The 25,916-nt window shown below is 41.6% G+C and overlaps 1 protein-coding gene across 1 annotated transcript in view; it reads right to left on the reverse strand.

Annotated features, from left to right (window-relative positions):
• Positions 1-25,916, reverse strand: part of RNF144B (ring finger protein 144B) — a 159,421-nt gene that overhangs the window by 121,248 nt on the left and 12,257 nt on the right. The gene's annotated exons all lie outside the window — the stretch shown is intronic.

Below are 25,916 nucleotides of genomic sequence, written 5' to 3' on the forward strand. Positions count from 1 at the left end.
CTTCAAGGAAGGTGATTAAAGTGAAAAGATTCCATTGGTCCATTAAATATTAAAATGCAGCATAATGAACACAGCTGCTTTAAAGCCTTGACAATAAATATTAACTTATTCCTCGTACAAATTACGTGTAAGACGAGGGTTTTATAATACTGGCAGCAAAGGTGCTGTTCCAACAATAAGCAGGCAACATCGTGCCTACGGGCTTACAAGAAAAGAGCCTAAGAAGGGGATTTTCAAGTGTGTATAAAATGTGGTCAGGAACTGGAAGTTGGGACATGGAAAAATTGAAAGGAGTGCAGGTCATTCACTTACCAGTAAGTGATATAAAAATAATCAACTCATTCAATGAAAACATAATGTGGAATTAGGTCAGCAACACAGACCCAGAAACCTCCTTCCTGTCCCCACCCCACGCAAACTACAGCCAAGGCTGACTGCCTTTTCACCACCAGTCCAGTGTGAAAAAGCCAAGAGAGCAGAGCAGTGAGGTGGAAAGAGCTCCCCCCCTGCTTTGACAGGGGCTGTGAGTATGGAAACCTACGTGGAAGGTTCTTCAGAATCACGGCCAGAGAAGCTCAGAGCTCGAAGTGAACGTGTGAGGACGGCTGAGCAGAACAGAAACCATGTCCACAAAGAGCTTCTGTTTTGCACGGCTTGACCCAGAGGCAGCCTTGGAAACTTCTTCCACGTCTCTATCCCCAGAGAATCTGCAAAGAAGGAAGGAAGGAGGCTGCAAAATCCAGCTCTCCTAGGGCTTCCCTGGTGGTTCCGTGGTTAAGAACCTGCCTGCCAACGCAGGAGACATGGGTTCGATCCCTGGTCCGGGAAGCTCCCACAGGCCGCAGAGCAATTGAGCCCGTGTGCCACAACTATTGATCCTGTGGCTCTAGAGCCCGGGAGCCACAACTCCTGAGCACACTCGCCACAACTTCTGAAGCCCGAACGTTCTAGAGCCTGTGCTCTGCAACAAGAGAAGCCACCGCAATGAGAAGCCCATGCAACACAAGAGTGTCCCCTACTCACTGCAACTAGATAAAAGTTCATGCAGCAACGAAGACTCAACACAGCCAGAAATAAGTACAAATTATTATTTTTTTTAATGCAGTTCTCCCCACACCATTGCAAGACTCCAGGTGGGCTAGCCACCTGAGATGCTTTAAATGACAGTGAGCAAGGAGGTGTCCTGACTGGTGCTGGTGAAGACCACCGAGAGCAGGGCTGGCTCATCCCACCACCTCCTCATAACCCCAGCTCCCTCTTCTCTCCTCCCTTCGCCGCACATGCCTGGGGCCTTGTGGGTGTCTGAATAAGGCTGCCGTACCTGTACTCCAGAACTTACCCCACCCTTGACTCCAACTCCGTAAGTCCTATTTGCTTAATTCTGTTGAGGGTGCTGGAGAACCAGAGGGTGACATGAATTTACATTCAAGTGCGAATAAGTAACACGTGTCTCCCTACCTCAACACTCACCCCCAACTCTTTCACTGTGAAATCAAGTTATTCTCTTAGTCCCTGTGTTTTGGAGACAAGGAATTGAGGGACAGATGGGGAGAACAGTGATAAATCACACCCCTCCCAGGCCGCTGGAAATGGCAAGGAAATAGCCAAGCATAAAGGTAAGTTGCTGTTCTCATTTTATCTGAGTCAGTTCATCATCATCAATTCCTTGCTCATTGCTGACCTGGGACATTTTTTATTCCCAGTGTTCGACACTTTTGCCCCACAAAAGTAGAGGAATGGGGTACGAGAGGATGAATTTACATTTTCTAATTTTCTCGACCGTTTTTCATCACTTGTTCTATAGTGGCCAAAACACCAGCCAGCCATCTGGCACATGCTAATCCAAACAAAGTTCTGCACCTCACTACAATTCTCAAGCAAGATATAATTTTTAACTGACTCATTGGAAAAGACCCTGATGCTGGGAAAGACTGAAGGCAGGAGGAGAAGGGGATGACAGAGGATGAGATGATTGGATGGCATCACCAACTCGATGGACATGAGTTTGAGCAAGCTCCGGGAGTTGGTGATGGACAGGGAGGCCTGGCGTGCTGCAGTCCATGGGGTCACAGAGAGTCAGACACGACTGAGCGACTGAACTGAACTGAGGATCCAAAACTAAGCAGAAGTGGGTACAGCTGAGGACATGGAGAGAGTTCATGGCCATGTTCAAATCTCTGATCCACTTATTCCTACCCCCTAAGACTTCCCAATTATGTGAGCCCACAAATTCCCTTTTTTGCATCTGCTAATTTGAATGGAATCTCAGTCACCTGCAACTAAGAGAGACTTGACTGATAAGCTCAAAAATGATCTTGTTAAAAAGGACAGTGGAAATATTGATATCCATTGGATTCGTCTCTCCCCCCCAGTGTTATTTTTAAGGACAAGCAGTAAAATAAATTTTTGGATAAATGACTGAGGAAATGTTTGTACTCCTTAAGCACACAAAGGTTCTCTAAGGAACAGCAAAAATGGGTTTAGCAAACACTATCTTGAACTCAAGCCAATGTGTCCATCAAAGACTTTAGGATGTGTTGAAAGAACTAAGAGCTCCATCTCTTGAAGGCACTTCTGTCTTCCCCAAGGTATATCTGCCCCTGGACCACAGGGCATACAGGACCAGGGTCCATGTTCCCTCCATCCACACCTCGGAAAGCCTGCTGTCCACCTGGAACCCACGTCTTCCCTTGCAAGACATCAGCATATTAGTAAGGTCATCTCCTCATAACCTGAACCCCTGGGGCTCCCATGGCTCTCTCAGCATTGGTGAGACTGTCAACTGTCACGATGATTTTATCGTGGTTTATTTCTATGTTTGTTTCAGCAACTGGTCCTTAAAAAGCTCAAAGGAACAGAGGATTGGATAAAGAAGATATGGTACATATATACAATGGAGTATTATTCAGCCATTAAAAAGAATGAAATAATGTCATTTGGAGCCCTGCAGGTGGACCTAAAGAGTGTGATACTGAGTGAAGTAAGTCAGAAAAGCAGAAATATTGTATGACATCCTTTATATGTGGAATCTAAAAAGAAATGATACAAAAGAACTTACTTAAAAAACAGAAAGATACTCATAGATTTACAAAACAAACGTATGGGTGCTGCAAGGAAGAAATAATTAGGGAATTTGGGAAGGTCGAATACACACTGCTGTATTCAAAATGGATAACCAACAAGGATCTACTGTATAGCACATGGAACTCTACTCAATGCTATATGCCAGCCTGGATAGGCAGGGAGTTTGGGGGAGAAGGGATACGTGTATATATATGGCTAAGTCCCTTCACTGTGTGCCTGAAACTGCCTCAACAATGTGAATCGGCTCTCTTCCAATACAAAATAAAAAGTTTAAAGTTTGGAGGGGAAAAGCTTGAAGGAAACACTTGTACATTCGTGTCACCAATCATAGCACCTGGCCCAAACCAGGCAGTCAGTACAGGTCTGAAGAATGGATGGGCAGCGTCTTCCTGCCCTCCACAACCTTCCAGTGTGATGCCCTGGCCCACGTGTCCAGGTGCCCTGGCGTGAGACGCATCCCAACCCCTGCCTTCCCTCCTCTCCAGTTCAGCCTCAGGGCCCCCCCTCTCCAGTTCAGCCTCAGGGTCCCCTCCTCTCCAGTTCAGCCTCAGGGCCCCCCCTCTCCTACTCTGCCTGCTGCTCCCAAGGCGCAGCTCAGACGTTAGGAGTCACGAAGAAACTGCCAAGAGATCAAAGTTGCCCTTGGGATCACCTTCATTTTGATTTCACCATCACAGATGGAGAACTACAAAGTGTCAAAAACTTCCAAGATCTGAAAAGAGTTAGCAGGCAGGAGTTACTGCATGTATGTGACTGTCAACATGAAGCATGATCTCACAGAGACACTGCTGACACAAGGCACGCAAACACACACACACACAGACATGCACACACACACACACACGATTACTGAAAATGTTACCAATGAGAAATGTGCGAAGCGTCACTTTTTATGTCTCTATAGGACAGGAGTCATATAACTCCACCAACCAAATCATTCTCCTTCCAACAGAGATGAATGTTGCAAACATTTCATTTTTCCATGTCAAGGGTACCCCATTCAACGTGTTTATTTTAGAAGCAGAACTCAGTTAGGAATGTCAGAGAATTCTTGGAGATCAAAACTGTGCAGCAACAATATTTAGTCAAACGCCAGATCCCTAAATTGTCTTGTCTCAAATATCTGAAGGCAGAGAGGGCTTGTATCTGTCTGGCAAACACTCATCCCAGGTGTTTTCATAACCTCAGAAATAAACTAATTGGACTTAAATGAAAATCTCCAGTGAGTTTTTTGGCCTCTTACTGTTTATCTAGACTGAATCCTAGCAGCAAACTCAATGAATATAAACATCTGACCATCATTATTGCTTCCAGGGAAGTCTGAGGTTGGGGAGCAGTGCTTATGTGAGTATTTTCTAGCAGGTGACAAAGACCTATCTGTTTCTAGGGTAAAATAAGCCATTGTAAAGAACTTGATCAGGGCCCCAAAACAGGGAACCACCACCTCTCCACTTTCTCCTGAATCAAGTTTTCCCAGTGTCATGGAATTTTATGATGTGAGCTGAAACTAATTTCTAAACAGGGCACGGATTTGTGAACGTAAATTTAAGACTAGCCAATGTTGGGCGTGAAAGTCAGAGTGAGAGAATTTTAGACTTGAAAAAGACAACTGAGTCATTTAGTTCAAGCCACCCCTTTACTGAGAGAGAGGCTCAGAAAGATAAGATCTTCCACAGTCACAGAGCCAGAGACAGAGCAGGGCCTCCAGACTAGATGAAGAATCGATGTTTTCCCCACTGTTGATACCGCTGCCCTGAAGACTGGAGTCCTTGCCTAATAATCCACCCATAAAAGTGAAGTTGCTCAGTCATGTCTGACTCTTTGTGACCCCATGGACAGTAGCCCACCAGGCTCCTCCATTCATGGAATTTTCCAGGCAAGAGTACTGGAGTGGATTGCCATTTCCTTCTCCAGAGGATCTTCCTGACCCAGGGATCAAACCCAGGTCTCCTGCATTGCGGGCAGATGCTTTACCATCTGAGTCATCAGGGAAGTCTTAACACATATAAGAACAGTGGTGCCACATGTATTTAAAACAATATTATCGAGGACTTTCCTGGAGGTCTGGTGGTTAGGACTTCCACTGCAGGGCACTGGTTTGATTCCCTAGCCGGGGAACTAAGATCCCACATGCCGCGGGGCGCAGCCAAAAATAAATAAATAACAATATCATTAGGTTTATCGCTAAAGAAGGACAACGCTATAGTTGTTTTAATGGGCTCTACAGCCCTCCCTCACCTTATCCCTCCACCAAGAAAAAACAAAACCCCAGGTACTGAGGACAGATTACACCCCAATCTTTATCTCACCTTAAGGCAGGCACTCCTGAAGATTTAGAAAAAAAAAAAAAAAGACATTCTGAAGTAAAATAAAAATAGGATTATCCTTATAAAATAATTATACTTCAATAAAAAAAATAATGAAATAAAATAGGATTATTATATCCTCCAGCATGGACATACACACACACACTCCAAAACATTTGTGTTGAATTTGATCATGCCCTTAGAACACTGAAAATCAACTGATACGGATTTACCCACATTTTTATAAACATTCACTATTAAACTTTGTATTATCAAGCTGGTACAGTATTTCCTTGTGTAGATAAGCATGATTCTTAATTACAGTCTAGGGCGCCCTCTAGTGTTCCTATGTAAAAACTTCTTTTAAGATAAGGCTCCATCCTTCCTAGTGATAAATGGCTAGGACTTTTTGCCCTGGACAGTCTTGCTTTAGTCTTACTACCCTGCCATCTTATTAGGCTTAACATTTGCCTGGTCAATTTCACTTTAATGAATTACTACTAGTAATAGAATTATATTAATAATCGCATTAAAATCAGACGTAATTGATTTAGTAGCCCTCCACTTTGTGTTTCTTTGCTCCTTCCATGGGCCTGTCCAGGAGCAGAGCACAAGGCACGCCAGGCACGCCGTGAACTGAACGGTGCGTACCTCCAAACGTCCACAGGCTGAAGCCCCAGTTCCCAGTGGGAGGTAATTAGGTTTAGATGGGGTCACAGGGGTGGGGCCCTCATAATGGAAACCGTGCCTTCATGAGAAAAGCGCCAGTCTATCTGTCTCTGTGTGTCTCTCATTGCAAACATTGAGGAACTAACAAGATGACCATCAGCAAACCAAGAAGCAGGCACCCACCAGACACTCTCTGCTGGCAGCTTGATGGACTTCCCAGCCTCCACAATTGTGAGAAATACATTTCTGTTGTTTAAGCCACCCAATTTATGCTACTTAGTAGCAACTCGAGCTAAGACAAGCAGCGAACAGAGCTGCTTAAATCTCCAAGGTGCTCAGAGATGACCCAAACCTCCCGAACCCTTGCCAAACACTATGGAACTAACATCTCCCTTTCAGGGCACCAGGGTATTTATTTGCTCACAAAAGAAAATGTACTCAAACAGGAGCTGCCACGGTCAGCTAGACCCTCCAGCCTCTGGTGGTGGTGGGAGAACTCTGATAACTGCCATGCTGTGCCCTGTGGGTGTACAAGTTAGGTGTGCCAGGCCCATGCTGGGACCCACAAAACTGCCAAAGCACAGCTGGTGGGGTCAATGGGAAGGTGGGAAATTATGGGGAAGGGGTATGTGAAATATTTGCAGCGGAAAAGAGACTGAACAAGCTGCGTTAGAGCATGTAACCAACATGGAATTGGTCTTTTTTTTTTAAGTTGTTTTATTGAAGTATAGCGGTTTGCAATGTTGTGTTAATTGCTGCTACACAAAGTGACTCAGTTATACACACTGATACATTCTCTTTTCATATTCTTTTCCATTATGGTTTATCCCAGGAGATTAGATAGAGTTCCCTGTACTCGTTTCTTGTATGATATATCTCTACAACTATTACTTATGTTTCTGTTTGGCATTGCCTTTTTATTTTGTGAAAAAGCCCTTTAACAGCCATGAGCTCAAAAAATAGAAGTTTATATTTAGTAAAACAGTAAAAGTGCTGAATGTTCAACTCTCAAGTAAGTGAACAATGAGTGTGAAATTGCACAAAATGTCATCATTTGCCACATCCCAGAGCCATGAAGGAGAAAGCGATAACAATAATAGAGTGAAAACCCCAAAACACAAACCTGCTGAAGAAGCATTATAACAGACATCAAAAATTAGTAGCTGTTTTGAGAACCCTGTACTTGTAGTTTGACTTATCACATGCAGCTGTAGAAGGTGCTTACATAACTTTTAGATCCAGTGATTGCTTTTCGAATTGACTTTGCCAATTTTTTATTTCAAATTTTTGTATTCATGCACAAAAAGGAAAGCAAAAGCCATAATGTGTTGATAAGTGAAAGCAGAAGAATTTTATAAACAGTTCGATTTTGCTAATTTTATCTCGGTATCATCAAGGCTTCATTTAGAAAGATGGGTTAATTCCAACAAGGATTTAATTTTTTTTTTAATCTAATTCATGGAATCAAAGCTTTTGGAAACTTAGCCTGTTTAAGATGAAACATCTGACATTACTGAGAATCTTCCTGTAAATTTAGTTTAAAAACTCAACAACTCAGGTTTGTAAACAAAACCTAGAAGAACATTAGAGATTTGTAAATAATACATGTCAGCAAAAATATACTCTTATTTTACACTAAACTTCATTGGCTAAATATAGCTGGTCATGCTTTCAGGTCTATAAATAAATAGATAAATAAAAATTAAAATATAAAAAAATTCAACATTAAAAGTACTTGTTTTTTAATCAAAACATATTATACTTTGATAATATAATTTTGGTGGACTATGGTGTCCATGGCAAAAACATTTCACTAAATTAAGATATCTAATTTAAAATTAAGATATTGTATAATATCATATAAGAAACGAATCACCAGTCCAGGTTCGATGCAGGATACAGGAAGCTTGGGGCTGGTGCACTGGGATGACCCAGAGGGATGGTATGGGGAGGGAAGTGGGAATGGGGTTCAGGATGGGGAACACGTGTATACCCATGGCGGATGCATGTTGATGTATGGCAAAACCAATACAATATTATAAAGTAAAAAAAATAATAATAATAATAAATAAATAAAAATTTAAAAAAGATTTGGAAATCAAAAAAAATTAAAATAAAATAAAGATATGGAGCAGAAAAATAACTGGAATTAGCTAGACTGTATGTATAAAAGTAATAATTTTTTTAAAAAAGTAATAATTTCATCCAAAGAAGTTGCATTATTTTACCAATTGAAATGGAAACTAACATGTCAAATTTACAAAATTTGAATATGTCAAGTAATTAAATTACAAAACTTTTGTAATAAAGCTGATGTTGAATTAAAAAAAAAGAAACACTTCAGCACGGCAGTACCAGACTTTTCTCTTTGCTTCCCGTCATCAACTGAAACTACTTAGAAGTCAATCTGTGTCCTACGTGTGATATTGAACTTTTCTGTAAATGAGTCCTCTCAATTTGGGGAGCATTTTGTTCAATATCGATTAAAGTTTTAATCAAGAATTCAGGGAACACCAAAAACCTTCAGCTTTTTAAGCTTTTGGAGAATTACAATTTTTGAAAACAAAACTTGCAAAAGGGAAACAAATGGCACCTAATTAAACTTAAAAGCTTTGGCACAGCCAAGGAAATCATCAACAAAACGAAAATACAGTCTACTAAATGGGAGAAAATATTTGCAAATGACCCATAAGGCGTTAACATCCAAAATATATAAAAAGCTCATACAACTCAATATCCAAAAAAAAAAAAAACCCTTGATGTGAAAATGAGCAGAAGACCTGAACAGACGTTTTTCCAAAGACGACATAGATGGCTAATAAGTACGTGAAAAGATGCTCAACATCACAAATCATCAGATAAGCGCAAATAAAAACCGCAGTGCAGTATCACTTTACAGAGTATCACTTCAAAACGGCCATCATCAAAAGAGCACAAATAACAAATGCTGCCAAAGACGTGGAGAAAGGGCAACCCTTGCACATTGGTGGGAGTTGATGGGAGTGTAAAATTGATGCAGCCACTATGGAAAACAGCACAGAAGTTACTCAAAAAACTAAAAATAGAACTACTATATGTTCCAGCTATCCCACTCCTGAGCATATATCTGAAGAAAATGAAAAAAATATTTCAAAAAGATACATACTGTTCAAATAAGATATTATAAGCTTTGTGGGGTTTTTTGCATTAATGTACACAAATTTTTATTTTTTGGAAAGAATTTCATCTTCTAACATGTTTAAATAGAACTATTCTGTGGGCCTATCCTTAAAATAAAACCAGTTTTTCAGTCAATATACAATTATGTAAAATATATATATAATATATCTCATCTTAGTACCCTTTTTCCTTTTTGAAAGTGTGCTGGTTTGGACAATAAACCACCCTAGTAGAAGCTACCAGTCAACCCTGAATACTCATTGGAAGGACTGATACTGAAGCTGAAGCTCCAACACTTTGGCCACCTGATGCGAAGAGCGCACTCATTGGAAAAGACCCTGAGGATGGGAAAGATTGAGGGCAAGAGGAGAAGAAGGCAACAGAAGATGAGATGGTTAGAAAGCATCACCAATTCAATGGACATGAGTTTGAGCAAACTCTGGGAGGTGGTGAAGGACAGAGAAGCCTGGTACGCTGCAGTCCATGGGGATCACAAAGAGTTGGACATGACTTAGCAACGAAACAACAACATTTATCAAGATCTTACTACTTATCAGGCATTGTGCTTGAATCACTTTATCAATTTAATCTCTACAAACACCGTGAAGGGTCAAAATTATCTTTGTTTTACTGGGGACAGGAAGTAGCAGTGAGACTCTGCACCCAAGATTTCCCCCATCTTGGCCTGGACTCCCTGATCACCACATTCTGCTGCCCCTCTCCTTACATCTCAGGATACACATCAACGCAACACAGACTGAACCCTGCAGTTAGTAATCTTGAATCTGGTTCCATCATGACCTCTGACTCCATTACCCACGTGGCCAAGGCTATACACACTTTCAGGACAGCCGGCACAATTAGGAAGCTAAACTATAGCTGTGAAGCTAAGCGACTGCCTGCCTCTAGTTACACTTACCTCCTGTCTTTCAAGGAGCAGGTGCCTTTTGCATGTATCATTGCCAGTTCTGCAAAATCTTTTATTTTTGCATTCAGTGGCATCCTAGAAGCTTAAGGGGCAGACCATCATGAAGAGTTCACACCACTTAAGGGGCAGCCCATAATGAAGAGCTCTTACCCTGATGTGAATTACATGCTTTTGACCTCTAACCTTACCTTTACAAAAAATTACAAATTCTTTATAAGTCTCTGGCTATTCTACAAGATAGAATGCTATGAAAAGCAACAATAAAAGTATACTGATAAGTTTAGTCACTAAATTTAACACTTGATGCATATTCTGTTCTGTCTTAAAGTATCACCATTTAGGACTTCCCTGGGGGTCCAGAGGTTAAGACTGTACACTCAATGCACAGGGCAAAAGTTCCATCCTTGATCAGGGAACTGGAATCCCACATGCTGCACGGCACAGCCAAAAAAATAATAATAATTAAAAATTCAAAAGGTCTTAAGATTGGAGGGAAGAACTAAAAAAAAAAAAGTCACTATTGAGACTGTGAACTCTTTAACATATGATGGTGCTTAACCTAGGTACTTAGTTTTCCGATGCTCTTATTGTATTATATTTTCCTTGTTTCAATCATGTTTTAGATGCTGAAAAGCTTTCCCTTTTTTTAAAAAAAGAAAAATAAAAAAGACAGTACTGAGTAGACGATTAACAATACATGCTAATGAAAATATATCAAGTACCTGTTAAAATGGATTAAGCCAGGAGTGTTTTTATATCCCTGGGATAACAGATGAAAATGTTGCCTGAAGGTAAGAGGTTTTAGATTAGGTACTGTAGCTCAGTCTGTATAGAATCTGCCTGCATTGCAGGAGACCCAGGTTCGATCCCTGGGTTGGGAAGATCCCCTGGAGAAGGAAGTGGCAATCCACTCCAGTATCCTTGCCTGGAAAAATCTCATGGACAGAGGAGCCTGGTGGGCTGCAGTCCATGGGGTCGCAAAGAGTCGGGCATGAGTGAGCGACTAACACTTACTTATCCTCCAAATCTAGGATTTGATTTGATTTGAGACAAAGATTTGATTGCAAACAGTTTATTAAGGGGGGAATAGCAGGAAAGGAAGGATAACTAATGAAGGCTGTGTTGTTAAGCCATCACTAGGACTTAAATCCACCAGGAAACTTTGAGACAAACAAGCCTTGGTAAACGAGATGGAGTAATTACACCCTAACTCCCATCAACCACAGATTAAGAGCCTTCTAGGGGTTGGTGTTAATTCACGGTTGGAACTCTGAAGCCAATGAGATGATAAAGGATATGGGCAGGCCACCCACAGTACCTGCTACACACTTCCAGGGGTAATATACATTCTTACATCAAGTAATTATGCAAATACTAAAATGCTAACGGCCTGCCCGCTCCCAAAACAAACAGTCAAAACCTAGCGGTGATAGTTTTCTTAAGTAATTATAGCCAAGGAAAATAGTTCTAAATTTAAACAACAAACAAAAAATGTTTAGAGTATCAGATGATTTAATGTTGTACAGAAAGAACAGAAACAAGGATTTATACTTCGATTGGGCTTTGGGTTGCAAAATATTTTGAGAAAATCCATGAAATTGGCCCTACCAAAATATAACGAGGATTTCTGAGTCCAATCAGATCCCAAAACAGTGTCAGTGAATCATTCATGGATTGAGCTGGAGGTGAACAGAAACACGACTCAACTGTGAATTCCAAGGCCCCCTAATCGATACAAATATTCTCCTTTTTAAAGAGGAAAATGAAGGTTTTCATTTGTGTTTTTGCTTGTTAGCGGGCTGGTAATTTACAGACTATGCAACAGTGCTGTTCTCCAACATGTTATGTTCCAACAGTACTTTGTATACACACTGTTCTTGTTTAGTCACTAAGTCCTAACTGACTCTTCCTGACTCTGTGGACTGTAGCTCACCACGCTCCTCTGTCCAGGCAATTTCCCAGCAAGAATACTGGAGTGGGTTGCCATTTCCTTCTCCAGAGGATCTTCCTGAGCCATGGATCGAACCCCCATCTCTTGATTGCAGGTGGATTCTTTATCACTGAACCACCAGGGAAGCCCTATGTATACATGAACACTGGATATTAAGAGAACCCCCATCTCTTGATTAGAGGTGGATTCTTTATCACTGAACCACCAGGGAAGCCCTATGTATACATGAACACTGGATATTAAGAGATCAGGAGTGCTACACAGAACACGTGGCACTGGTTTCGCCACATGTACATGGCAGGAGAGAGGGGAATTTGCTCTGTTTTGGAAACAGACTGATGCTCCTTGAGTCTCCAAAGCCCTCCACATCTATGGCTGCCCCCAAGTTCTAGCAGATGAGGTTCTGAGAGCTGCTCAAAGGAATGCAGTTTTCTCCAGATATCAGATGGCAAGCCTACAATCTGTTGAAGAATTTCGCACCTAGTTTTCACCTCTGCTTATCACTCACCAATTTTACAACTATACCCCAACTCTGAAAAATGACAAACATTCCCTTTGTCACATCCTGGGTGGAGCTTTAAAAGTATTGGAAATAGCACAGGCAGCTGTTAGCTTCTCCAAATACACCATCCAAGGCACTGAAATGCCCAGTCTGCAATGCTGGCAGCTAAAGACAAGAATAACAGTTTCTTTTTTTTTCAACCAAAGATAAATGCCACCGGATTACGCCTGAAAAAGGCAGGGTCAGCCTGACTCCTTGAAACAGGAAAGAACAGCACCAAGGTCAATGGGAGGCAAAGGCTCCTGGGAAGGATGCATAGACCCAATTAACTGAAGGCCTTTGAAGAGGAAAGGAACTTGGTTTTTAAATTGTGAAAAGAAAAATATTGATCTCAACTGCTATTTAAAACTGAAAAGTAGATTTTGTGCTGTGCTCAGTCACTTCAGTCATGTCTGACTTTTTGCGACCCCTGGCAGGACTGCAGCCTGCCAGACCCCTCTGTCCATGGAATTTGCCAGGCAAGAATACTGGAGTGGGTTGCCATTTCCTTCTCCAAGAGATCTTCCCAACCCAGGGATTGAACCCACATCTCTTAGGTCTCCTGCATTAGCAGGTGGGTTCTTTACCACTAGCGCTACCTGGGAAGCCCTTGAAAAAAAATGAGGGAAAGACAAAATAAATAAAGATACAGGAAGAGAAGAGAGAAAAGGGAAGAAAAGAATCTGAGCTTCTCATTCATTCATTCATTCGACAAAGAATTCTTTAGTTGGACATCTTGCAAGGGTATAATAACTACAGGCTGTGGTGGGTAAGGAAACCAGTACAGGGCTCAGACAGGGGCAGAGATTGCTATATGCGTAGAGTGGTCAGAGGAAGTCTGTCTGAAGAAATACTTTAGCTAAGCTCCCAAAAAATCAAAGCTAACCCGAGAAGAATGGTGGGGAGACAGCACATGATAATACTCTGATGCAGGAAAACCCTGATGACTGCAAACTAGCCAGCGTGGCTGGAATTCAAAAAGAGGCAGAGTGGACTGGAGGTGGATTCATTCAGGCATCTGAAAGGCCACTTAAGGAATTCACATTTTAATCTCAACATAATGAAAGCCATTAAAGGATCTTAAGCAGGAAAGAGAGGTCCTCCGAGTTGATCTTTCCCACTACCCAGGGGATGGTACAGGGGAGACAGGTTGTTAGGAAGACAGTGGGTGTAGTGATGCATCCTGCCACTTCCACCCTGGCCCTTGCCGATACCAAAATTCCTGCAGCCTTAGACCCTACCCACCTGGTAACACTACCCGCAAAAGTCTAATCATTCTAATCGCTCAGCTCCCTAAGTGTCTGCTCCCTGTAATCTTCACCCCAAACCTGTGAGCCCACCCAAATTAATGCCCCCACTTCCTACGGCTCTTGCCATACAGCCCCCATCTGTAGCCTCTGCACACCTCAGGGAGGATGAAGGCCAATTCCCCCATAAGCGTCATCTCCTTTATTCCTCCAACTCCATGAGTTTTGTTCAAACTCATGCCATCTCTGTGATCCCGGTACTAGCTGGCAGCATCTTATTTCATGGAATTCTAAAATGCCCTGGGGTTGAAAAGCACTTTACAGATATTCTGGTTCAACCTCTAGGGTTTCGTAGTGAGGAAACAGGCCCAGCCTGATTAGAAGACTTTTCCAAGTCCCAAAGATTAAGACTTCTGACTTCCTACTTTGATAGTTCCTTGCAGGACTTTAAAGCAATTTTTTTTAAAAAAAGAACACTTGCAAAGTGCTTCACGTTTTACAAACACTTCTGCACAGACCACCTTGCAGAATCACTGCAGCCCCCAGGTACAAGATATAAACTGAAGCTGAGAATGATGAATTGCTAAGAGCAGGACTAAGCCAGGCTTGGACCCAGGACTTCTGGCTCCCTGTACAGCATGAACTATGAAAATGTCCCTATTGTTTTACATGAAGCTAGTTCGGAGGCATTAAAGTTAGAGGTTTCCTATTTCTGGTCATTATTTTTGATTAATTGTACCTTTGTGTTTTGGTTTTACATTCCTTCTGAAGATCAGATTTTTTTTTTTAAACTGTACTTAGAGAGGGACTTTGTCCAATACTGGGATTTTACTGGAATGAGGGTGAGGGCTTCTGAGCAGGAGAGAAAACTTAAAGAAAACGAAAAAAAATATGCAAACTTTACCAAGCTTATGATTTGACCTAAAGCTGGATGTGGACGCAGATTCAATCAACACAAATAACCACTGTCAGAAGACCTTCTCTAAAGCTGGTTGTTTGGGGTAAAAATGAACACAGCACAATTCCAACAGAGTGAAAGCACATGCATGGTTTCATGAGTTCATTATGAAAAGATCTGAGCTATATACAAACTGCATTATCTGTATTATATTTGGGGGGGCACATTTAAGGCTTAGAGTTTCAAACCCAATATCAGAAAGCTTCTAAGTGATTAAAAAAAAAAAAAATCCTTGGTTGCTTTGCTGAATGTGGAAGAGATTACTGCTCTGGAGTAAATATATTTTGGAATGTACTGCATCCTCATGCTTCAATTAGTTCTATTCTTGTTCTGAAAGTGGAAAGGGGTCAGGGGCCCCGCATAGCTGACACTTAGCAACAGCAGCTGATGCAAACTGTGGACCCAATGCTCACCCAGGAGACATGGCTCACTCTTGCTCTCAGAGTCCAACAGAGATCGGTAAACAGAACATTTATGCAAGAATTATGGCTTGCCTGCTCTTCAATTTGCTTTTACTTTGATGAGTTCCAACTTTTTTTTTCCCCCAAATATCAAACCCACTATTGTCAATAATCCCTTAGGGCATGTAGGTACAGTTATTTAAGTATGTTGCAAAAGCTCTCAAGTGTGAATGCAAAAAAATCTATACTTACCTCAGATACTAAGTACCCTAACAATACAGCTCATCCCCTCTGTGAACAGTTGCTAAGATAAGAGAAATCTTGTGCGTGCTCAGTCGCTCAGTTGAGTATGACTCTTTGCAGCACCATGGACTGTAGCCTGCCAGGCTCCTCTGCCAATGGAATTTTCCAGGCAAGAAGACTGGAGTGGATTGCCATTTCCTCCTCCAGGGAATCTTCCCAATCAGGGATCGAACCTGCGTCTCTTGCATCTCCTGCATTGGCAGGCAGATTCTTTACCACTGCACTAGCTGGGAAGCCCAGAAATCTTATGGGTCTATTAACTGAAGGTCCAGAGTCATATTTATTAGGGTTTGCTTAGTAACACCCATTGAACTTGGAGAAACGGCTATAATCAAGCAAACAACACTACTTGTTTGTAGAAGGCTAAGAGAGAATTTCTAAAATAACAAGTGTTCCACTGAAAATAATCACACGAAATGCCAAAATGCACATCTCTCTCACACCATCAAATCTGAACACATTCAGGATGGCCTCAGTGTCAACTGCATTCCATCCCGTTTGCAGTCCTCACCAATTAAGCCACCCAAGTTGTGACATGTGGATTCTGGCTTAGCTCAGTTAAGTGCTGGGGGCAGAAAGGAGTCAGTAAATACCTCACTCCACATACCTCTCACACCTATGGAGAGACCCCATGACTGTGGCTCACACATACACAGAAAGCTTCCAGTGCATTACCTCGGCCTTGGGGGCTTCAGCATTCCTCAGGGTTAAGTGAATCTGTAGGCACTGAATCCCTTTTTCTAACACTGCTCTCCATTGTACGCAGCCAATGTTTAAGACCAGGTAAGACGAAGAGTTGGAGGTGATAAGACTGTACCACTAAGATCACTCTTTTCAAGCTCTTTAAAGCACTGAATGGTGCTTTTGTACAAGGGACTTTAAGCTCAATAAGAATTCCTGTGACTGAGTAATGTCTGTATCATGTTTAGTTATTTTTCTTTCTTTGGGTAAATGCACCCAAACTGTCTTTATATTTAAGATTCGGTTGAAAGCAGAGAATGAAAATAATGTTTTAGGAATACAAAATAAGTAACAGTTGTCCAAATGTCACACTCTGCTTTCCCAAAAATTTAGTGTTATTACATAAAGAGCATTTTATTTGCCTTTGAATCTGTGCAATTCAGTAGGCTTATATTTTCAGGCAGTTTTTGATTCTCAGAAGTGTATTTTACAAACAACAAGAGTGACAATCATTATGAGTAACTTTCTCCACCATTAATAGCTCCCTAATAAAAACTATTATGCTGTAATACCAATTATATGAAACCTCAATATTAAAAAAAAAGAAAGAAGAGTACAAACTGAACGATCCAGAACACCGTCTGTTCTCTGTGGCTTAGTTGCTGTCGTGTCTGACTCTTTGTACCCCTATGTGCCGAAGCCCACCAGGCTCCTCTGTCCATGGGTTTCCCAAGCAAGAAAACTGGATTGTTTACATAAAAGCACACAACTGAATTACGATTTCATAGATCACTTAGTCCCCTTACCAACGAGGATGCCAATGATATTAATATAACTTAGGTGTGCCTTCGGCCAGGGTCTGTGGCTTCATGGTTCTGTAGTGTGCTTACTCTGGGCTCTGAGAAAAGTCAGTCAATAGCCAGAGCAAGAAACCTGTGACATTGACTCGACCATTAAGGCACATGACAATTGATCCTAAAAGCTTTGTCACTTGATCCTTTCAGCCAAACTGATGGCAAACAAAGTATTTTGAAGATCTGATAGCTGAACTTTAAATGTTGCTACTGTTGTATTGATACCTTCATCAAAAGGGAGCCTGCCAATTCCCAGGGTCATGACTCAGTCAGTAAAGAATCTGCCTGCAAAGTGGGAGACCAGGTACAATCCCAGGAAGATCTCCTGGAGAAGGGAATGGCTACTCACTCCAGTATTCTTGCCTGGAGAATTCTATGGATAGAGGAGCCTGGTGGGCTACAGTCCATGGGGTCACAAAGAGCCAGACACGACTGAGTGACTAAGAGGAATAAAGTAAATTTAAAGTTGACTAATCTTGGCCTAATCATGGAAAAAGCAAGAGAGTTCCAGAAAAATATCTATTTCTGCTTTATTGACTACGCCAAAGCCTTTGACTGTGTGGATCACAATAAACTGTGGACAATTCTTCAAGAGATAGGCATACCAGAGCACCTGACCTGCCTCTTGAGAAATCTGTATGCAGGTCAGGAAGCAACAGTTAGAACTGGACATGAAACAACAGACTGGTTCCAAATAGGAAAAGGAGTACGTCAAGGCTGTATATTGTCACCCTGCTTATTTAACTGATATGCAGAGTACATCATGAGAAACACTGGACTGGAAGAAACACAAGCTGGAATCAAGATTGCCGGAAAAAATACCAATAACCTCAGATATGCAGATGACACCACCCTTATGGCCGAAAGTGAAGTGGAACTCAAAAGCCTCTTGATGAAAGTGAAAGTGGAGAGTGAAAAAGTTGGCTTAAAGCTCAACATTCAGAAAACAAAGATCATGGCATCCGGTCCCATCACTTCATGGGAAATAGATGGGGAAACAGTGGAAACTGTGTCAGACTTTATTTTTGGGGGCTCCAAAATCACGGCAGATGGTGACTGCAGCCATGAAATTAAAAGACGCTTACTCCTTGGAAGAAAAGTTATGACCAACCTAGATAGCATATTCAAAAGCAGAGACATTACTTTGCCAACAAAGGTCTGTCTAGTCAAGGCTATGGTTTTTCCTGTGGTCATGTATGGATGTGAGAGTTGGACTGTGAAGAAGGCTGAGTGCTGAAGAATTGATGCTTTTGAACTGTGGTGTTGGAGAAGACTCTTGAGAGTCCCTTGGACTGCAAGAAGATCCAACCAGTCCATTCTGAAGGAGATAAGCCCTGGGATTTCTTTAGAAGGAATGATGCTAAAGCTGAAACTCCAGTACTTTGGCCAGCTCATGCGAAGAGTTGACTCCTTGGAAAAGACTCTGATGCTGGGAGGGATTGGGGGCAGGAGGAGAAGGGGACGACAGAGGATGAGATGGCTGCATGGCATCACTGACTCGATGGACGTGAGTCTGGGTGAACTCCTGGAGTTGGTGATGGACAGGGAGGCCTGGCATGCTGCGATTCATGGGGTTGCAAAAAAGTTGGACACGACTGAGCAACTGAACTGAACTGAACTGAATCTTGGCCTTCCCTGGTAGCTCAGATAGTAAAGAATCCACCTGCAATGTGGGTGGATTCTTCCCTGGATTGGGAAGACCCGTGGAGGAGGGCATGTCAACAAACTCTAGTATTCTTGCCTGAAGAATCCCCATAGACAAAGGAGCCTGGTGGGCTACAGTTCATGGAGTCACAAAGAGTTGTACACGACTGAACAACTAAGCACACAATCTTGAGTAAAAGTGAAAGATTTTGGCATCCACATCTCTTTTTAAAAATAGAAAGTGAAGGGAAAGTCGCTCAGTCGTGTCCAACTCTTTGTGATCCCATGGCCTATACAGTCCATGGAATTCTCCAGGCCAGAATACTGGAGTGGGTAGCCTTTCCCTTCTCCAGGGGATCTTCCCAACCCAGGGATCGAACCCAAGTCTCCCGCACTGCAGGCAGATTGTTTACCAGCTGAGCCAAAGAGTAAAAAGGAAACAAGTTGAACAAAACAGACATAACTCCACCACATCCTTGGGAAATTTTGTGAATGCCAAAGAAAAAAGTTCTTAAGTAAATGCAAGATATATTTACTCATCATAAAAACCTGGTCAAATAAATACTTTTAAAATCATGGATAGCACTTACAAAAGAACTCTGAAAGCATAGTATATCATGTTCTGGAAAAAAGTCTAGGATGATTTAAGGATCATTTATTCCTTGAACTGTTAGACCAAGATATACTTAAACTTGGTTCTTATATTTTAAAGTTGTGTCTAAGATCCCTAACCCGAAATAGCTAGCGGCATGTTACTCTGATTTCCTGGAATTACAGATCAACAGTGCTAGAAAGATATTCAAGACAATTTGTTTCAACACCTATTTATAGATATGGTTGTAAGACCCAGATAGGATGGAAGTCATGCAGTGGCAACATGAAAAGTAGGACCCAGAGCCCTCGACTCTTAGTTGACTGGGTCTTACTAGTGATTTAAAATAGTAGTTCAAAAAATTTTGAGATTGATTGCAGCAGTCACTCCAGATATAGTTTGCTGAAGTGAACCTGAAGTGAAATCGCTCAGTAGTGTCTGACTCCTTGCGACCCCATGGACAGTAGTAGCCTGCACCAGGCTCCTCCGTCCATAGGATTTTCTAGGGCAAGAATACTGGAACGGGTTGCCATTTCCTTCTCCAGGGAATCTTCCTGACCCAGGAATCGAACCCAGGTCTCCCACATTGATAGACAGACACTTTACCGTCTGAGCCACCAGGGGACCTAGTTTGCTACCATAGGTGATAAAAAATAACCAAAGGGGAAGATCAAAATAATGATACAGGGGGGCTTCCCTGTGGCTCAGTGGTAAAGAGCCCACCTGCCAAGGCTGGAGAGCCGAGTTGGAACCCTGATCTGGAAAGATCCCACATGCTGCAGAACAACTAAGCCTGTGCAGAACAACTGAGCCTGTGCACCATAACTACTCGGCCTGCGCTCTAGAGCTGGGGAGCCACAACCACTGCAAGCCCACCCGCCCTGGAGCGTGTGCTCCGCAACAAGAGAAATCACCACACCGAGAAGCCCGCACAGCCCAACTAGAGAAAAGCTCATGCAGCCACGAAGACCCAGTACAGCCAGAAATAAATAAGAGAAAGATAATGATACAGAAACATGTCCACTTCCTCCCATCCAAAAAAAAAGGCAAGATACCCTTAAAAAGCAAAAAAAAAAAGAAAAGAAAATCTTATTATTCTTTTTGCTCTAAATTGTCAAATGTGTTGCCTACATTATTTCCCTTTAAACCCACAGACTAAATTGGAAGCATTTTCTTCCTTAGTGACCTAAACAGGGTTTTCTCACTCAGGCTAAATGGCCATTCTGGCTCAGCAGGGGGCGCTGTCCATCATTCTCTTTCAGGCCAATGGAGTAGCTAGATTCCAAGGGGTCTCTTACTGTGGGTTAAGCATCACCCCTCAAAAGTGACACACAATTCCACTAACACATCATCAAACTGGTCACATGATCCCATCCAACCACACAGGAGTCAGAAAATGCAATACTGAAGGCAGAAAACCAGAAATATTTGAAGAACAGCATTACCACAACACACCGTTACTTCTGAAACATGAATAACTGGATATTGACCTTCTCTGATTGAATACTCACGTTTATTAAGTACCTAGTTGTTGGTTTTTTCATCACAAGAAGAAACTAGCTAAAAAGAATGCCACCAAGAATCAAGCACCTTCAGCAAAAACCTTTATTCAATCACTAGATAACTAATGGTCACGAGTTGCATTGGCCATGCTAAAATCAAGATATATTCTTTTGAAAATGTAATATTCAAATATAGAAGCCTTTACTTCATATGTTAATGCTAAGTCGCTTCAGTCGTGTCCGACTCTGTGCGACCCCATAGACGGCAGCCCACCAGGCTCCGCCATCCTTGGGATTCTCCAGGCAAGAACACTGCAGTGGGTTGCCATTTCCTTCTCCAATGCATGAAAGTGAAAAGTGAAAGTGAAGTCACTCAGTTGTGTCCGACTCTTCGAGACCCCATGGACTGCAGCCCACCAGGCTCCTCTGTCCATGGATTCTCCAGGCAAGAGTGCTGGAGTGGGGTGCCATTGCCTTCTCTGTTACTTCATACACAAATGGTGAATACTTGACTATTGGTTTGGGGGTTCTTTTGTTGTTGTTGTTGTTTGCTTTGTTTTGCTTTTTCCAAGTAGCCACGTAAGAGGAAATTCTGTTTGCCCTAGGAATTACAACATGCAGCTTGCAAAGGGCTTGCTCCAAAGAATCCTATGCCACAGCTAGGAAAATTTGCTCTAACCAAAGCAAAAGTTTTCTGTTCATTCTGTACATGACTACACCTTACTGCTACATTTAGGTATACAATCTTTTTGTTCTGTATTTCTCTCTGCTGCTATGTGTCCCTTTTCTTACAGTGTTGAAAGAATTCTAAGTTCTACAAGGTATTATGTAGCATTATACTTTTTCTTACAGGGGTCAGTTCATGACATTTCACTTGAATCAAGGTCATTCTCTTCAAGCAGCTGAAGAAATATGGACACTCATATTTACTTCTGATCATTAAGAATACTCTTAACAGGAAAAAAATTTACCTTACATATTATGGAAAGAACAGTAGAGGTTCCTCTTAGAGAAAGGAAAATGTGAATTTAGACATAGAACTCCCTTTAAAAACTGAATCTGTTTTTGCAAACTATTACATATAGGGTGGATAAACAGCAAGGTTCTACTGTATAACAGGGAATTATATTCAATATCCTATGATAAATCATAATGGAAAGAATATGAAAAAAGAATGCATATATAACTGAGTCACTTTGCTGTACAGCGGAAATTAAATACAGTGTAAATCAACTATACTTCAATAAAATTTTTTAAATGAAAAAAAGTGCATCTGTTTTAATAAAAGGTAGGTTATAAAGCAAGTCACTTAAACCCAAAATACTTTGTTATTAAATATCTCGATCAGTGTTGTTACAGAAGTTAAGTTTGGGGCCTAGTGAATGAAAAAAAGAAGCTTAGTTAGCTTTTCATCAACTACAGTGGATGATCTCAACTAAGCTTAAAATTAACTGTTCACTATTTGTTGTTATTGTTCAGTAGCTAAGTCGTGTTCAACTCTCCCTGTCCTCCAGTATCTCCCAGGGTTTGCTTAAATTCATGTCCATTGAGTTGGTGATGCTATCTAACCATCTCATTATCTGCCACCCCCTTCTCCTTTTGCCCTCAATCTTTCCCAGCATCAGGGGCTTTTCCAATGAGTTGGCTCTTCACATCAGATGGCCAAAGTACCGGAGCTTCAGCATCAGTCCTTCCAATGAATATTCAGGATTGATTTCTTTTAGGATTGACTGGTTTGAACTCCTGGCAGTCCAAGGGACTCTCAAGAGTCTTCTTCAGCACCGCAATTCGAAAGCAGTGCACTATTCTCTTCCACAGATAATACAATCCTCCATGGGAAGAAAAAGACCCTCTTGCTTTCCAGTTGTCTCCAGGAGCCTGCTTTACTCATCTGAAAAAAGGTAACTTATATTTGCATAAACCTCAGAATTTGTGAACTCATGCTTTAAAGTCATTAAAGACAATCATATTGGGAGGTGAAGTTAAGTCATAAACTATACACGCTGTTGTTCATCGCTTCAGATATATACGCAACACATGTAAAATCAACTTAGAAGTTTAAAAAACTATTTTCCTGCCTAGAATTAAATCTTGGTCCCATTTGCACTGTTCAAACTTCAGTGTGGCTGCCAGCACACTGGACCCGGCAGCTCTGTCCGCTCCCCCTCTGCTGCAGCTGTTTGCAACTAACTTGAATTATTATCATTAAAAAGCTTCTCCCAATTTCTGAACCCAAAATAACAGTACAGAGCATTGTTCATTCAACTACATTACAGAAAAACAGAGATTTGTTTTGAAAATAAAGATCTACCTAAAGCCCCAAGTCATTAAGTCAGAAACTAAATTGCAAGTTGATGGTAGTGAAATGTGAGCCCAAAACTGGAGAAACAGACTCATTAAGGCTTAACTTTCAAACTGCCAATGTTAACCAAGGCAATCTTAAATTAGAAGCATTTTTCATCCTTCCAAGGAAACTCTTTCATCCACACAATTAAGGGGTTAGACAAGAGAAATGATTCTTCACCAGAGAAGTGCATGAGATTACCTCTGAAACAGTTCCAAACACGCACACATCCATCCACACCTCAGACCTACTTAATCAGAAGGTGACGTGTCTGTTTTGAAAACCTTGCAGAAAAGGATTCTGATCTACATCTTAAGTCTGTAAATTCTAAATCCCTGAAGTTCTTTCCAGCCCTAGGTGCTACATCAATCAATGGAGCCAATGAGAAAGGAGTTCTACAGAGTTGAATCAATAAGGCTCTGCAGGCAATAATGATTTGTTGATTACACAGTGAGATTGTAGTGAAAGAAGGGAGGCACCTGGCTTCCACTCGTGGTTCAGTTGTTGAAAAGGTTTCACTGTTAGATTTTCAATTCACACATAGTCTTGGATAGAGAAAGGGCGTGGGCTTTGGCCCAAGTTCAAATTTTCACTCCTTCGTTAGTAGCCAAGTAAGTAAACGTGCACTAGTTACTGCTCTTAAGCCTTTTTTGAGTCTCAGTTTTGTGGCTCAGAGGTTAAAGCGTCTGCCTGCAATGCGGGAGACCTGGGTTCGATCCCTGGGCTGGAAAGATCCCCTGGAGAAGGAAATGGCAACCCACTCCAGTATTCTTGCCTGGAGAATCCCATGGACAGAGGAGCCTGGAGGGCTACAGTCCACAGGGTCGCAAAGAGTTGGACACGACTGAGCGACTTCACTTTGTCACTGCACAGTGCCTCATACAGAGCTGTGTGTGTGTGTGTGTGTGTGTGTGTGTGTGTGTGTGTGAAAGTAGATCAGTCATGTACAACTCTTTGCGACTCCATGGACTATATAGCCTGCCAAGCTCCTCTGTCCATGGAATTCTCCAGGCCAGAATACTGGAGTGGGTAGCTGCTCCCTTCTCCAGGGGATCCTCCCAACTCAGGGACTGAACCCAGGTCTCCTGCATTGCAGGCGGATTCTTTAATCATCTGAGCCACCAGAGAAGCCCACAGGGCATAGGTGCTGGGTAAATATTACTTCCAAACAGATCATATTCCCTTCTGCTTCTGCCTCCTTGTTTATCAAGATAAGCCTTTTCCTTATCTCTATTAAGGCTTCTCTCATTATAAAACAGAGATCTGCCTGGTGGCTCAGACGGTAAAGCATCTGCCTACAATGTGGGAGACCCAGGTTCAATCCATGGGTTGGGAAGATCTCCTGGAGAAGGAAATGGCAACCCACTCCAGTATTCTTGCCTGGAAAATCCCATGGATGGAGGAGCCTGGTAGGCTACAGTCTATGGGGTCACAAAGAGTCGGACATGACTGAGCGACCTCACTTTCACTTTCATTATAAAACAAATCAGACATTTTTACTTAAAGATAAAGTACTGGTGGTTTAATCACTAAGTTCTGTCTGACTCCTGTGACCCTATGGTTCGTAGCCCTCCAGGCTCCTCTGTCCATGGGTTTTCCAGGCAAGAATACTGGAGTGGGTGGCCATTTTCTTCTCCAGGGGATCTTTCCAACCCAGGGATTGAACCCAGGTTTCCCGCATTGTGGGCGGATTCTTTACCAGCTGAGCCACAAGGGAGGTTGTTATATAGCAACTCTGATCAGCCTTTCACTAGACTTCTCAGATACAACAAATTTGACTTGTTTTCACTCTCATTTTCTTTCATCTCCATATTTTAAGGGAGATGGTAAAAACAAAACCAACCAGCTGCATGTGAAGAAGGTATACATACTTGACAAATAAATTGATTTGTAACCATAACACCATATACGGATTCCAATGTTAATAATGCATATCCCATTTGTTTTCATATATGGATTTCACTTTAGTAAATCATATAATGAGGCTTTTTATTTCCCATAACCTCCCTAATGTGTTCTCAGAACAGTTCTGGGTGGAATCATAGTTTAAAAAGCATGGATTAGGCTTTATATTTTTATTTTTCCAATAACATGAAAAAATAATGAAAATGAACAGCAAAGGTACAATTTTTCTAAAATGAGCAAATTTTAATATAGGGTGCTATCTAAGCATAACAGAATAACTAAAGAGAATATTGAAGCATGGAGAATATTGCAGCCCAGAAATTCCTAACATATTATAAGATTTGCCCATTTACACTTGGTTGACTTGGGGATGTTCCACTAGATTCCTGTATCCCCTGACGTATGGTGGCAGACATCTATTTTTTTAATTAAAAGAAATGATAAATTTTGCAAAATCCTTCAAAACTGTGGGTACATGAAACCAGGGTAGACAGTTTTTTTCACTGCCAAGAGAGGGTGTGGTTTCAGAGTTTCCACTGAAGGCCCCTTTAGGAACGTAACATTTCTGTTGTGTCTGAGCTGACTTCTGCCATATCCTAGCAATGAAAACGGAGCTCACTCAACGACTGTTGCCTAAATCTGAGCTCCCCAGTCTAGCCACAGATTCCACAATTCCCCTCTTTCAAGTTATTTCAAATCCTGATTCTGACATGCATCAAGTAAAAAAAAAAAGATAATATTAAACAAGAAAAAAAAATATACATATCAATTTATTTACTACTGTTAGTAGTTTCTATTTTTACCCATGTTTCAAAAAGCTCTATGCTTTTGCATACTTTATGCATTT

Source organism: Bos taurus, chromosome 23 (assembly GCF_002263795.3).
Source record: "Bos taurus isolate L1 Dominette 01449 registration number 42190680 breed Hereford chromosome 23, ARS-UCD2.0, whole genome shotgun sequence".
NCBI classification, from domain to species: Eukaryota; Metazoa; Chordata; class Mammalia; order Artiodactyla; family Bovidae; genus Bos; species Bos taurus.